At 42.1% G+C, this 15,109-nt stretch overlaps 1 protein-coding gene across 4 annotated transcripts in view; it reads left to right on the forward strand.

The window, feature by feature from the left end:
* Window positions 1–10,512: 10,512 nt before the first annotated feature.
* RFX3 (regulatory factor X3) overlaps window positions 10,513–15,109 on the forward strand; it is a 105,475-nt gene continuing 100,878 nt past the window's right edge. For 3 of the 4 annotated variants that reach the window (XM_038123611.1, XM_038123614.1, XM_038123613.1), the window contains exon 1: window positions 10,513–10,640. The gene's annotated coding sequence lies outside the window, so the exon portion shown is untranslated. Of the gene's footprint in view, window positions 10,641–10,880; window positions 10,951–15,109 lie in introns of those variants that run through there. The other variant, XM_038123612.1, reaches the window with a different exon arrangement.

Here is a 15,109-nt window from a genome sequence, read left to right on the forward strand (position 1 = left end):
TCTCTGCTCTCTGATGAGAGACACCTGGAGTGCCGTGCACAGTCCTGAGTTCTCCAGCACAAGTGAGACATGAACATATTGGAGTGAGTCCAACAAAGGGTCACAATGATAAAGAGATTGAAGCATTTCTCACTGAAGGCTGAGAGAGCTGTGTGTGGAGAAATCTCAGGGAGATGACTATATGTAAATACCTGATAAGTAAAGACAGAACTGGGCTCCTCTCAGTGGTCCCCAATGACAGCAGAAACAACAAAAATCAAAATACTCAAAATTCCTTTCAAAAATAAGAGGAAAGTTTGGTTTTTTTTACAGTGAGGGTGCCTGATTGAAGGCTGAATGAGGGTGGTTGTGAACAGGCTGCTCAGAGAAGTTGTGAAGTCTCCATGCCTAGAAATACTCAAACTTAGTTGGACACACAGTCCTAGGCAACCTGCTGTGGCTGATTTGTTCTGGGCAGGGGTGGGACCGTGTGTGCCTCAGAGGTGCCAACTAGCTTTGATGCTTCTACAGTTCTGGAGCCAGAACCTCATTTAGACCCAATGGTAGCATATAACAAGAACAAAGACCTGACACACTGTGCTAATGTCAATATTCTCTCAACAAGAACAGGATCTGAATTTATATTTAGAAAGCGCAAGGGCACATGGAGTAGATCTGTAGTCTTTCATTCTAAATATGCATTAAGAAAATGCATTAAGAAAACAAGACAGCACCTGAGAAAATAAAAAAAAGAGGGTTTAGCCTTAAGAGGGATGAAAACCAAAATTTGTTTCTGCCCGTCTTCTAATGGCAGTCTATGCCCCTTTTTTTGACCATTCCCCTTGTGCCTTGAATCTTGGCCTTTGCCATTCCTATTTGCTGTTGCAGGGCATATGATATCCTGGGCTCTCCTGTGTTGACTTATCTGCTGTGCTGCCATGCCATGCTCCTGCCTGGCAATCCTGTGACCAGCAGCCTGGTGAGGAAGCTCTGCACTCACAGGATGCCCCTGCTTACCCTGGCCCACAGTTGCCCATAAGATGGTCCTGCACAGCCCAGGGTAGCTTGCTGAGGAAACTCATGTGATGCTCTAAGCAAGGAAGAATTTTACGCCCATGTTCTTCAAAGACCTAGAGCTTGTTTCACCCCTTGAGTTAGGAGCCAAGGCTATGGAGCAGGCTTGCTGGCAGCAGTTACACCTGCCCTGATTATCAAGCTCTCGCAAATAACACTTCTGCTCTTCCTGCCTCCCGCCACTTTAAACAAGCACGAGGCTTGTCATGGTTGCACAGCCCAAGTCCCCCATCAGCCTCCTGGGGCAGGCCTTTAGGGAATTTGCAGCCCATGCTGCTCGACCACCGCTGCTGTGACAGACCTGTCTGCCTCCATTTCACAGCCCTACAGCCACCACTCATGCACACAGACTGCCTTGTTCTGTTCTAAGATCAGCTTCCAGGAGAAGTATCACAGACTCTGAAAATGAGCTGGAGAACCCCACAGAGCTGCAGTCAAGTAAACGGGACATATATTTTTTGAGTCTTTTTACATTATTTTAATTTTAGATGCTACCAAAAAGAAAATAATTAAATCCCAAAATAGCAACAGATTTTAAGCTTTAGTATGTAACAGATTTTGAATTTGACAGATTCGATTGTACAAATTAGGAAAGAGATGAAAATATACAGAATAGCCTTGAATAAATGTTTTCTCCAGGCTCACTGCAATGAGTAAAAAGCTGTAGTGGAAAACTGTATATATTTATACCAAAAGAAGGCTATAATGCCCTTGACTGTATATCATAACTCCCACTGCATTTTCATAACATTGTATGTGTTTGGTTCACTGATTCAACATACAAAGCCTTATATCACAAACAAGGGCTGTTGTTTACAGATGCCAAGCCTACTAGAAAACCGTAGACTGGTCTACTCTAGCCCAGCCAGTGAGGAAGTATCCCCATTTGACTTCAGCAAAGAAGTCAAATCTATGTAAATAAGTGGATGATTTGGTTTATAATTGTATGCTGAATTTAAATTAAGATCTTCTAGGCGTATGTTCTTTCGGGTGGATATTTGTATTAGAGAAGGTCTCTACTAGATTCTTAAATTTCATCTGCAGTATCACCCACTCATGGAGTAGGCATAGAGCTCTCACAAACAGTACTGTGTGCTGCATTCATTTACTACTTCAGGTAGTCTGAAGTCTGAAAGTTGTTTTTCTGGAAAGGACAATGTTCACTTGGTGTTCACAGCATAAATGAAGTCCAGCCACACTGTGATGAAGGCAAGGACTTGTACTAACTCTGCTGGACACCAGTGTGCAGAAAGTGGCAATTAATTACTTTATCCTTTTTCACTGTCTGTAGTGGATTGATTTAATCAGAACAGATCAAGAGCATAATTCCATCTACCCATCTAAAGGCTTTTCTGCCATTGTATTTGAGCATAAAGAAGAAATTTTAAAGCCTCATCTATAGCCAGCCAGACAGCTGAACACTTCTCTAGTGTCTGTACAAACACCACTACTTAGACTCAGGTCCTGTGTCAGACATCACCACACCTAAAAAAGTCATCAATTTGGCACCATTCCCTGACATTAAAAATTTGAAGCAAGATTACTTTTGCAGCAATTGTTTAAATGACTATGCCAACTCTGGTTAAATAACTAAAAATCCCTTGAATTCTATAATCAAAGGAATTTCTTTCAGGATTAGGGCTGAAAATTTTTGTAATTTTTTGAAAAGAAATACAGATTCTCAGTGGCTTCTATAATCTCAGATTTTGCATGGCAACCAAACTAATCTGTATTTCTTTATTTCAGATACAATGGGGCATGATATATGCCTACTAAAAGTATTTCACATTTTTAATATCAGACACTGAAGAACAAGTGTCTTATGCTGCAACTGGGTTATTTTCACTCATAATAACAGGTAGAAGTGCTCTAGGAACATATCTCAATATAATGTCAAAAATAATTACTAACACCAAGTCCCTGGGCAGCCCAGTTCAATGCTTAACAACCCTTTCAGTGAAGGAAGTCCTCCATGTCCAACCTGAACCTCCCCTGGCACAGTTTGAGGCAATTTCCTCTTGTCCAGTCACTTGTTGCCTGGGGGAATACGCCAACTCCCACCTAGCTATACCCTCCTTTCAGGCAGTTGTGGAGCGTGATCAGGTCTCCCTTGAGCCCGCTTTTCTCCAGCCTAAACCCAGCTCCATCAGCTACTCCTCAGAGGACTTGTGCTCCAGACCCTTCCCCAGCTCCACTGCCCTTCGCTGGACATGCTTCAAAACCTGTGTCTTCCTTGGAGTGAGGGGCTCAAAACAGAACACAGGATTTGTACTATGGCCTCACCAGTGCTGAGTACTTGCAGACTTCCCTGTCCTGCTCCTGCTGGCCACACTATTGCTGGCACAGGCCAGGATGCCATTGGCCTTCTTGGCCACCTGGGCATACCCTGGCTCATGTTCAGCTGCTGTCAGCAGCACCCCCAGTTTCTTTTCCTGTGGGCAGCTTTGCAGCCACTCTGCCCCAGCCTGTGGCACTGCCTGGGCTTGTTGTGACCCCAGGGAAGGACCTGGAAACCTTGGCCCATGATCTAGCCTGTCCAGATCCCTCTGAAAAATCTTCCTACTCTTCAGCAGATCAACACTCCCACCCAACTTAGTGTTGTCCACAAACTTAGCAAGGGTACACTTGACACCCTTGTACAGGTCACTGATGAAGATACCACACAGGACTGGTCGCAGTACTGAGCCCTGGGGGACAACTGGTGACTGGCCACTAGCTGGATGTAACTCCTTGCACCACCACACTCTCGGCCTGGCCACCCGGACAGATTTCAACTGAGTAAACAGTGTACCAGTCCAAGATATCGGCTGCCAGCTTTTACAGAAGAATGCCATGGGTGACAATATTGAAAGCTTAGCTGAAGTTCAGGCAGACAATATCCACAGCTCTTCTGTCATCCATTAGGCAGGTCACCTGGTCTTAAAAGGAGATTGCGTTGACCAAGTAGGACCCACCTTTCCTACATCCCTGCTGGCTGGGCCTGATCCCCTGGTTGTCCTGTATGTGCTGAGTGATTACAATCAAGACAATCTGTTCCATAACCCTCTCCAGCAGTGAGGTCAGACTCACCAGCCTGTAGTTCCCCAGATCCTCCTTATGACCTTTTTTGTGGATAAGCATCATGTTGGCAGCCTCCAGGTCTGAGACCTTCCCACTCAGCCAGGACTAATGGTGGAGATTTTCTTGGTGAGTGCTTCTGCCAGCTCCCTCAGTACCCCTGAATGAATTCCATCCAATCCCATAGAATTCTGAATGCCTAAATGGCTCAGTACTTCATCGTGTATTGAAGAAGATCTATGCTGCTCTGTACCCCACCTAGGGGGCTGGTTGCCCTGAGGATGAGTCTTACTGTTGAAGACTGAGGCAAAGAAGACATTGAGGACCTCAGCCTTTTCCTCATCCTTGGCGATAATGTTTTCTGTGCGCAATAAAGGATGGAGATTTTCCTTGTCCTTCCTTTTGTTGAGGTATTTATAAAACCACTTTTTATTAACTTTCACAGCAGTGGCCAGATTGAGTTCTAGTTGAGCTTTTGCCTTTCTAATTTTCTCTCTACATGTGCTAATGACATCTTTGTACTCTTCCTGAGTTACCTACTTCTTTTTCCAAAGGTCATATACCCTCCCTTTTTATCTCTAGGTTACTAATTACACTGAAAATACTGATTAACAAGTCAAGCTTCTGAATTATCCATGGATGTGGTACTACAGCATTTTAGTTCATACTAAATTTCATACACTGTCAAGGCAAATCTATTACACTCAGTTGTCATGCTTTGATTCCCTTCATGATGCCATTTTCATACATACAAACTTCATATAGCTTTTCAAAACACTTTCCAATGTAACCCATGGAAGCTGCATTCCACGTATTCACATAACATGTTTTATTTGCTAAGGCAGATGCAAGACCCTCAACTCAGTGATTAGGCTGCACCCACTTAAGTCTACCACTGTATAGCAAGCACAGAGGTAGGAGCAGAAAGCTCTCAGTATGCACAGCTTATGCCATACTTTGCAATGCTTTTCATGCATGTAAAAGGCTAGGTGTCACCAGTTTTACACATGCTCTTTATGATCAACCTTTATGATCAGTTCTTGCAATCTTGCCCCTTCCTCATTCCTGCAAATTATGGTATTGCCCATGACTTGTGTCTCGGAATTATCAACAGTGGGCCACACAGAAACCTACACAGAATCCAGGAGAGTGCACTTCTTGTAAAACTGCAGACAGAGAGTTGATAGTACAAACTGATGGTTTACCAGTGATGTCTCATCAGCCACTGATGAGAGGACCAGCAGCAAGGACAAAATATAATTTAAGAAAATAAATATTCTCTATGTGGAAAAGGTATCAACTTATCCTCATCAAAACCCAGGACGTGCACAGCAGCACAGCAGTATAACAGAGTGCCTAGGCAACCCTAAAGTGTACTGAGTCTCCTGCCCAGCAAAGCAGTGAGGCCATCTGTTCCCATCCCCAAGGTCAAACATGCAGACTGCACAGGCATTTGAGTCAGTAAGAGAAAAGGAGTCTCAGTTCCTCAACTATGTGGTACAGATTGATAGAGAAATGCTGATGTACCTGAATGATTAACAAGGGAGGTGACTGTCCCCTTTACTCTGCTCTAGTGAGACTCCACCTGAAGTACTGCATCCAGCTCTGGAAACCTTGGTACAGGAAAGACACAGACCTATTGGAGGAGGTTCAGAGGATGGCCACATGACTTAGGGTTGGAGCACCTCTGCTATAATTAAAGACTGAGAGATTTGGGGTTGAACAGCCTACAGAAGAGAAGGCTCTTGGGAAACCTTATTGTGCCCTTTTAGTACTTATAACAAGGATTTACAAGAAAGATTAACACAGACCTTTTAGTAGGGACTGTAGCGATAGGACAGGGGTAATGGTTTTAAGCTTAAGAAGGGTATACAGACTAGATATTTGGAAGAAATATTTTAGAATGAGGGTGGTAAATACTGCCAAAGGTTTCCCAGAGAGCTGATAGATGCCCCTGGAACCATTTAAGGTCATATTGGATATGGATACGAGCAACCTGATCTAACAGGAAATGTCCCTGCTCACTGCAGGGGCGTGGACTGGATGACCTTTACAAAAGTCCATTCCAACCCAAAATATTTTTAGGACTGTGATTCTGTGACATTCCAGGATGCTAACTGAAGAAGAAAAGTCAACATAAAAAACCCCATATACTGTTCCCGCAAACTCCAAGGGACTGACCCTATGGACCAAGACAACTTCACCTAATGCTATACAAATCCCAAAATATTAGTTGGCATTTGGAGAACATGTACCACATACAGCTGGAGTAAAGGTATGCAGATGACCAAGTAAGAGGGAATATATTCACTCCATAAAGGGGATAAACAGAAAATACTCAAGAGACAAGTGAATGACTTGTTATGGCTATAAGATAACAGAAGATTGTTATATGTCCTACTGTTGACCCGAAAGGTAAGTAATAACTAACTAATGATTTAGGTAGAATTGTTTAGTCTCCTGTATATTTACAGGAGTATCCAAAAGAATCATGCCTGGCAAGCAACTGGACACTGCAGGGTCTGGATCTGCCTAAGCTGCCTATCCTTTAACATCAGCATTTATACATACCTCCTTTGCCTTTTTCCCCATGTCATGAGCACTCTTGAGAATTAAAATCACAAAAATCAATGGGATTAGACTTCCAAGAAAGCAAAAGGGCTTGTTTCCTCATATAACAGCTTCCAGACAGTTGCCTTTTCTTGACGAAAGATTTTGCAAATGCAAAGTTTATACATGAGTTTAAGAGGTGACTAGCAAAGTTCTTGGAAAAGATTCTCTGATGTAGATAAAAAGATTAATCGTGCAGAGTTCAGAAAATCACTGAAAATGGCCATAGGTTGGCAAAGTTAAACAAGAAGAATGCGCTTATGCTTCTTATTGCACTTGTTGAGGCATTAACTTATGCTGTCTGGACCAGTAAGTGTACCCATGGTCTGAATCAGTTTGATTGCTCTTACATACTTTACTTTAGTATTTTGGATTGTCTTCGTACTGCTTCATAAGATAGATAGCAACTGTGTTCTGCACAACATGGCAGACAGGAATGACTTATGGTACGTTTCAGATATGCAACAACTGGCAGAACGTATCTGAAAACCATCTGGAAACGCAAACAACCTATGAAATGGACTTAAATAAGAAATGGGCAATGTTATGTGAAATCACTAGACAGGCTAATTACGACTTTATAGGAAATATCCAAACTGTGTAAGATTCTGTATTTTGGAAAAGTTCTGAGGGATAGCAATGTAGCTCTGTTGAAAATAAAAAACTTAAAATATTATAAATCTAGTATGAAAAAAGTAATTAATAGGAATAGTCTTCCATTACCATTCTCAATATACAAAATTGCAGTAGAAATTCCTGCACATGACACCAGTTATTTTTTCAGAGGTGTTGAAGTTTTGAATCTGGCAACAAAAAGTGATAATTTTCAAGGTACACGAGCAACTTCTGTCCAACCATCTTTTAGTAAAAAACATTGATTACATTCTGATTTTTCCTTATCCACATAGTAAGGTATAAAATTACTTTGAGATATGTAGCATATTCTGCATCTAAGCACAAAACACAAGGCTTTTAGCAACACAACCACTTTTAATCAACACTGCTTTCATATTTAAATTTGGCAGATTGTTTAATGTCATTAGTTACAAAAATTCTATGAAGGGACTGAATGTTTTAGTGATTGTCTTGCATTGAATAACCATTGAGTAAGTTTTAAAAAAGACTTCATCAAAAATAAAGATGAAACATGCATTCTTTGGTAAAGATCAAATTGATAAAATGCTGGGATACAAATTTGCAGAAATTTATTTGAAATTATTTGAAACAGATTCCAGTGGGCACCTCTGCAAATTAACTTCATAGACATAGAAGCATAAAAATATTGAAGTGATTAAATAATCTTCCTGTAACAAAACTAGCCACTTCCCTTTAACAAAGAAATTTATCATTTTCCTATAGACTGAAATGTTGCTATAGATTCAAATATTCGCAAATATACTGGCTCAGGGAAGATGTAGACTTGATATTTATAAGTATATTAGTGATATTTATAAGTGTATTTCAAATTTCTGCCAGGGCCTCGATTTGTTCTTTCCACACAGATGGACACATAAAGTTTCATGATTTCAGGATGAAAATCAATAGCCCAGTGCTTTTATCCTCCAACTTTACCACATTCACCACAGCTCACCCTGCTAAGGTGGTGAAGCACATAATAATGCAAGTGACAATTGACACAACAGAAAATATCCAGAATCAAAATACTTAAGATCAATGCTTTCTTTAGCAACATAGATGGCACAAATGTTGCTAAAGCTTAACCATGGAATTAGGTCACATCACTCTGGCAACAATTTTTTGGTAAAACTACTCAGTTATCTGACAGCTCTGTTGGGTTTTCTACCAAACCAAATAGTATGAACCTTGTTCATATGAAATTTGAAATTGTATGAAACACAAATCATAAAACTTTTCCAAGTACAAGCTAAAGTACCCGTACTTGCTAGACAGAATGAAAGACAGTTATCAAAATATCTTTTACCTTTAATTGAATGCAATGCTATATATTTTTATTAAATTAGATTGCTTATAGTTGTGTCTCATGTTTTTGAAAAGCTTAGTCATGTGAGTGTGAGCTCTTAAAACACCCAGACATCCAATGAGGTTGAAGATCTCAGCTGAAATTACTAGTTTAACATTTCACAAAAATCAGGTTCCACAGCAGAAATACCAAGACATAGCCTCAGCTGTAGAAGGGCTTTAAACAGTTTTATTAGTTCAAGATTGTTCTGCTGTAGACTTAAATCTCTGTCAATCAAGATCTTGTTTGTTTATACTTAGCCCTACTTCACAGTATTTTTTAATAAATAGTTGCCACAGCTTAAGATGGTTACACAGGGCCCTGAAAATCAGAGTAAATTTACTAACATAAGAGGAATTTCAATTTTTTTCTAGAGGGACAGGTGGAGTAGCATTGGTTGTAGACCATTCCACACAAGTGTTAGGAGCTTTTAGAAATATGTGACTGGTAATCCATAGGCTGGTAGAACATGTGAGGACACAGACCAGTACATAGGTCAAGAGGGAACTCCACGGTTTACACAGATTATAGGCAAGTATTACTGGCAACGCAGACTGCTGCAACTGTGTATAAAGCTTCAGAAATACTTTTCTGGTTAGTAAGGGGGTGCAGATGGGGATGCACGGGGACTACCGGGAGACACAGGAGCAGCCAGCAGATGCAGGGGCACTAGACATAGCCTCAACAAACACATACCCACTGGAGGAATATCTTGAGTTTGGCAGACCACTGGGACAGGCTGCCCACCGAGGTCCTGGATATCCCCTTTCGGAAGACATTCAAAACCCACCTGTCATGTTCCTGTGTAACCTGCTCTGGGTGACCCTGCCTTGGCGCGGGGGGCTGGACTAGATGATCTTCAGAGGTCCCTTCCAACCCTGTGACTCTGTATACACCTGGAAGGAGCAGACACAGCCTGTCAGAAGAGCATCCGGTTATCACCCTTAGTGGTAACCTCCCTTGAAGTGTTTAAGGTAAGACTGGACGTGGCACTCAGTGCCGTGTCTAGATGACATAGGGTGTTTGGTCACAGACTACAATCAGCGATCTCAGAGGTCTTTTCCAACCCAATGGATTCTGTGAGTCGGTGTGCCAGCTGGGACAACGGCCCAACGCGCGCCAGGCCACGTGGGCTGAGAGCAGCCACCGGGCACTCCGGGGCCTCGGCTCGGCCCGCCGCACAAGTCCAGTGGCTGCAGGGCAGACGTGAGGCCACCGGGGAGTCAGCGGGAGAGGAAAGACGACAGGCATGGTGACGGCGGCGCTTCCCCTTCCATTTTCCACTTGTCGCCGGCGACCCACTCCTCCTCTTCCTCCCCCCCTCGAAAATGGCAGCGCGGGCCGCGGCGGTGGGGGAGCGGCCCGTCCGCCGCCATCTTGAGGCGGGAGGGACGGCGGCCGCCGAGCCCCTCGTGCCCGGCCTCCTGCCGGAAGTGGCGTCAGGCGGCCCCCACGAGGCCACACCCCCCGCCGGGCTCGCGCGGTCGCCGCGCGCCCCGCACTGTGCCGGGCCCGCCGTGTGCGCCTCCCCCCGCGCGCGCGGAGAACCGGGCGGGCGCGCGCCCCGGGCCGGGGCGCCGGGGAAGCCGCCGCGCGCCAGCCGTTACCGCAGGCCCCGCCCCTTCCGGGGCGCTCGGCCGCGCCGCCGCCCCCGCCTCCCTCCGTCCGCCCGTCGGTCCCTCCCTCCCGCTCCCGCTCTCCTTTTGTGAGTTATAGCAACCGTTGCCTTGTGAGTCGAGCGCCATAGTCACCGTAGTCCTGGCGACTGTTACCCATCAACAACAGCCGCTCCGCTCCCGCTCCTGCTCCTCCTCCTCCTGCCGCTGCTCCGCACCCCCTGCCTCACCGTCACCCACCACAACAACAACAACAACAACCGCAGCCGCCGCCAGCAGCAGCAGCGACAGCGGGAGCGCCGCCGCAGCCCGCCCCGGCACAGGTGAATGCGCTCGGCGGGCGCACCCCGGCCCTCCCTCCTCCTCCTCCTCCGCGAGGCATCCGGGCCCGGGCTGCGCCCTCGGGCTGCGCCCGTGCTCGCGGGGCGGCGAGGGGAGCCGGGGCTCCCCGCCGACCCCCCGCGGCCCTCCCGGGAGCGCTGTACGGTCGGGGGGAGAGGGGCGGCGGGCATAGACGGGGGTGTCGGGCGGGGAGCGGGGCCGGCCGCCGTGCGGGCCGAGGAGGAGGAAAGGCTGGGCGATGCCGGGGACGCAGGCACGCTGCGGGACCTCCAGGACAATCGCTGGGATGCGGTGGGTGTGCGTCTGAGTTGGGTCTCGTTTGTACGGGTCGGGAGATGGAGAAATCGGGGACCGCGCTGTGGCCGCAGTGAAAGGTTAATGGCTTTAAACCTGAAAAAAGCCGTAGGGTTGGGAGGAAAGATGCAGCCGGAGACGGATCGTGTAGGACAGCAAGAGTAGGGGTTGATTGCCCCTTTCACTTACTGGGGCCTTGTTCTGATTTAATTTTACTACTAAATGACTAAATGTTGCAGGTTTTCGTGAACTTGCTGTATCTTTCAATGATACTCTCGTGCTATCGATCGTATTAACCCTCTTTTTTTTTTGTGCTTTCTCTGTGTAGTTTTTTCTTTTATTCATAATTAATGTTGCAGTTTGTTTTCATACAAGCTGTATTTTCTTTGTATTGTGAAGTGGGGTTTTGTTTATTCAATATCCCCACCAATACGTACATAGAGTAGCAGGTTGGTTTTCTTTCTTAGTGCACTCCTTCTGCAGGGAATTGTTTTTAAATTATGCTTTCATAGTGACAGTGTAGCATGGAACATTGCATGTGTAGGTCTAGTTTATTGCACAGTGAGTTACGTTCACGTTGAGAGAATCCATTTGTTTCTTTAAACTCTCCACGATGAAGGAAATTCAAGAGACTGACTGTGGGTTTCAGCGCTAAGCAGCAAAGAAAGGAGAAAAAAAACAGTATGAAAAAGAAGTCCGTGTGATTTTGTTAGTGGTACTGCTTTTCAAGAGTACTTTTGTGAAAGAGGGAAGGGGCAGCTGTTTACCCCTCAAAGAGTAGGAGGACTCATGTTATTAATGAGTATGGTTTCCTTCTTATTTTTAATCCACAATGCTTGCTTTCTTCATCAATTTTGTGATTGCCTATTAAGATCTAAAGATCTGTGTTGTCATTGATGTCAAATCATACTTCATATACTTTTTGAATTCTTTGGATGAAGTGAATTTTTGGCATCTTTTATGGCAATGAAACATTTAACATCTTAACATTTCCATACCCACTTGCACTCTTTCCTTTGACTTGTCAAATCATGTGTTGTTTTTGTAGACTTTATTCTTTCTGAAGTCGTGACTTATTTATTTCCTTATTTATTTAGTAATATAATTAGGAGAAAAATAATGGTCTTGTTTTTAATCTAAACCCTACATTTAATTGTGCATACACCTTTTCCATTTTTATATCCTGAGATATCCAGTGTAAGATACGGGATTTGTCTCACATTGGAACTACAAATAAGTGTGACTGGGGCAATTTTTTCAAGCAGGTATTAACTACAAAATCTGCTAAGTGGTTAGTGCATTGTTTGATGCTGATATTCCTTAAGGCAAGACATATGGGATCTTTTTTTAAATGTGTTTTAATATTTCATAGTTCACAAGAACTTAGAAAATAAATTATTTTAGATAATGACCAAAGCCTCTACGTCACCATCTTTTAATTTTTTTACTCCAAGATGAAACCACTGTGTGCTAATTTTGTAGGCCCTGGTGTAAATAAGTTCTAAAAACACTAAGAATTTTCAGTGTGAGTTCCAGTAGGGTATCAGTTATATGGCGCATCTAAGTCTTTATGAATTTGTTTTGGTTTCTGTGATTCATTGGCTTTGAAATAATTCCTGGCATCTACTGTTGTTGAAGAGATGTCAGTTCTGCACCATACCTTTCTTGAGTAGCTCTCTTAGAGCAGGACAGAATGCTGCTCAGGATGGGATCATTCCTGGGTATTGAAATCCATCTTTGCAGAACATGTATCCAGGCCGCTGGGTAGCAAAGGAAAGTGTGTGCCTGTGTGTGAGACAAAGTTTCTGTTCTAATTCTGCTGGGTGATGTGTACAGGTGTTTCTGAAAAATCATATTAAAAGCACATGTTTTTGTCTAAAACCAAAGACCTTCGTAGTACTATTTGGCTGCTTCTTCCTTAACCAGTGACTACAATTTGGAAAATAATAAAGCAGGTGTAATCACTGCTTTTGATATTATGGACTTCACTGAGAAAAGTATTGACTCTTTATTCTTTCTGAGGTACTGCAGTGACCACAGACAAGATCTGCATTATGCATTCTGTTTCCCTAATGCCCACAGCTAACAAAATAGTTGGTGTTTGTGATGCTAACCAGTGTTTAAAAATTACGTGGCTTGTAATATTTATTTATTTATTTAAAATGCATAGGCTTTCATGACTTACAGAGTGTGACTATCTAATTTTGTTTCAATGTATCCAAACAAAACAGTAAGGATCAGCTGCTCTATTGTGCTACTAGTAAGCTAACCTACATTATGCTACTTTGGAGAAATCCTTTCAGTAAGGTAGTGTAGGTAAATGAAGTTGGCATCCAAGATACACTGCTAAAAGCTGTTGAAGATTTTAAAGTCATGGTGCTTTATTAGATAGTTATGTTCAGCTTTGTTAGCACTATCCAATTTTTTGTTCCCTCCTGACAGGGTATTGTTAATCAAAAACTGCCTAGAGAAATAGGTGTTGCACTTTATTTCCATTTACTAAACTTTGGAGAAGTCCGGCTGCTTTTGTTTGCTTCTCTTACTTGAAGCGTAAGCCAGTGTCTAAAATGCAATAGTACTTTATCATTGTAGTTCCTTTTAGTGTTGTAGCTAGTGTTTCTCATTTTCAGGCTTTACTTTGAAAGGCTTTCTTCCCTTTGAAAATATTCTAGATTAGTTATATTTTTACCTGCAGTCTTCAACAGCTTACCATCTGCAGGTATGTGTCATGCAGAATGCTTAAAAAATGAATAGGCTTTAAAAATATATATATGACTATTAAAATGGTTTTTAAAAATCATTGTCAGTTGGAAAGACATAGAAATGGTCTATGATACAGAATAAAAAATAAGCTTTCAGTGGCAATGTAGTGCCCTTGTAGTTGGAGTTCCATTTCAAAATTGAGCTCCTTGTCAAATTTATGTACTAGAATACAAAAAGAAGAATGTTTTGAAATTATCAATGAAAATGCTCTGTTTTTGTTTTGTTGTTTTTTGGGTTTTTTTTTGCAAGAATTAGGGCTGAAAACTTAATGAGGCTTTTAAAATGAATAACTAAAGTTTAAGACCTTTTATTTCAATTAGCCACAAGTTTATTGTCTATGTATTTTGCCTACAGTTGGTTGTCAATTAAAACAATACTTCTCTTTCTTCCCAGCTAAGATTTTGATTTTTAGATTTGGCTAAATCTAGTTTGTTAGGGACAGATGGCTGATTTAAACAGGTGTCATTTTCATTTCTTGTGCCTTGTGTTGAAACTTCCAGAGGTTTACAAAAGAGCTTCCTAAAGCAGATGGTGATCTCCACTTCTGTGATTAGAAAAATGTACTTTTATAGTAAATTATTTTCCTAGTAACTAGGTGTATTTTAATAATTTGATGTGTCATATTAGAGTTTATGCTTTAATAGTTAAAATGTCAGCAGAGTTGGAAATGTTTCATATAATACAATAATTGTAAAATTTCTTTTTTCATTGGACTTTTAAAGGAGATGTGAGTATTTTGATGTGAAATTTAGCAGTTGGAGTGCGTGGATAGCTGTAGACCTACTAATTGTTACTCTTGGAAGACCATGAGCAGATATATTGCTTGGTGTAACATTTTGTTTCACTACCTTATCTTTTCTATTTAAAGATTGTTTCTTTTTTTGAATATTTATTAATAGAAATGAATTACTATTAAGAACACAAGATTAGTATCAAACAAATGTATGTTTAATTTTTCCTCTGGCACCTTGCTGTATTAGCATATCTGCAGGTTTCTTTTCTTCTAAAATTTTTTATTCAGTAGTTATAATTTCTTCGACTACAAAAGATTTTAATGGGGAAGAATGAAACTGAAGTTAGTTTTCTAATATTTTTTGATATTTTTGTTTCTAATGATTCCTTTTTTCTTGTTTTTATGTTGACTTTTTTATTGAAATGACTGGTGTTTATTGTTCGTTGTTTTCTTTTTCTAGCAGATGCACCAGAGGGTGCTGTGCTATTTGAAATACAAAAATGAGAGAAAATCCCAAAAGTTTGTTCATTGAAATGCATTGATAATGCATATGAGACTTGAATAAACATTACTGAAATTTTCACACTTTTCTTTTCTGTGCAGTGCAATATAGCAAACTTAGTGTTGTGACAGTACTATGTTAAAAATCATAGAGGAAGT

Source organism: Motacilla alba, chromosome Z (assembly GCF_015832195.1).
Source record: "Motacilla alba alba isolate MOTALB_02 chromosome Z, Motacilla_alba_V1.0_pri, whole genome shotgun sequence".
NCBI lineage: Eukaryota > Metazoa > Chordata > Aves > Passeriformes > Motacillidae > Motacilla > Motacilla alba.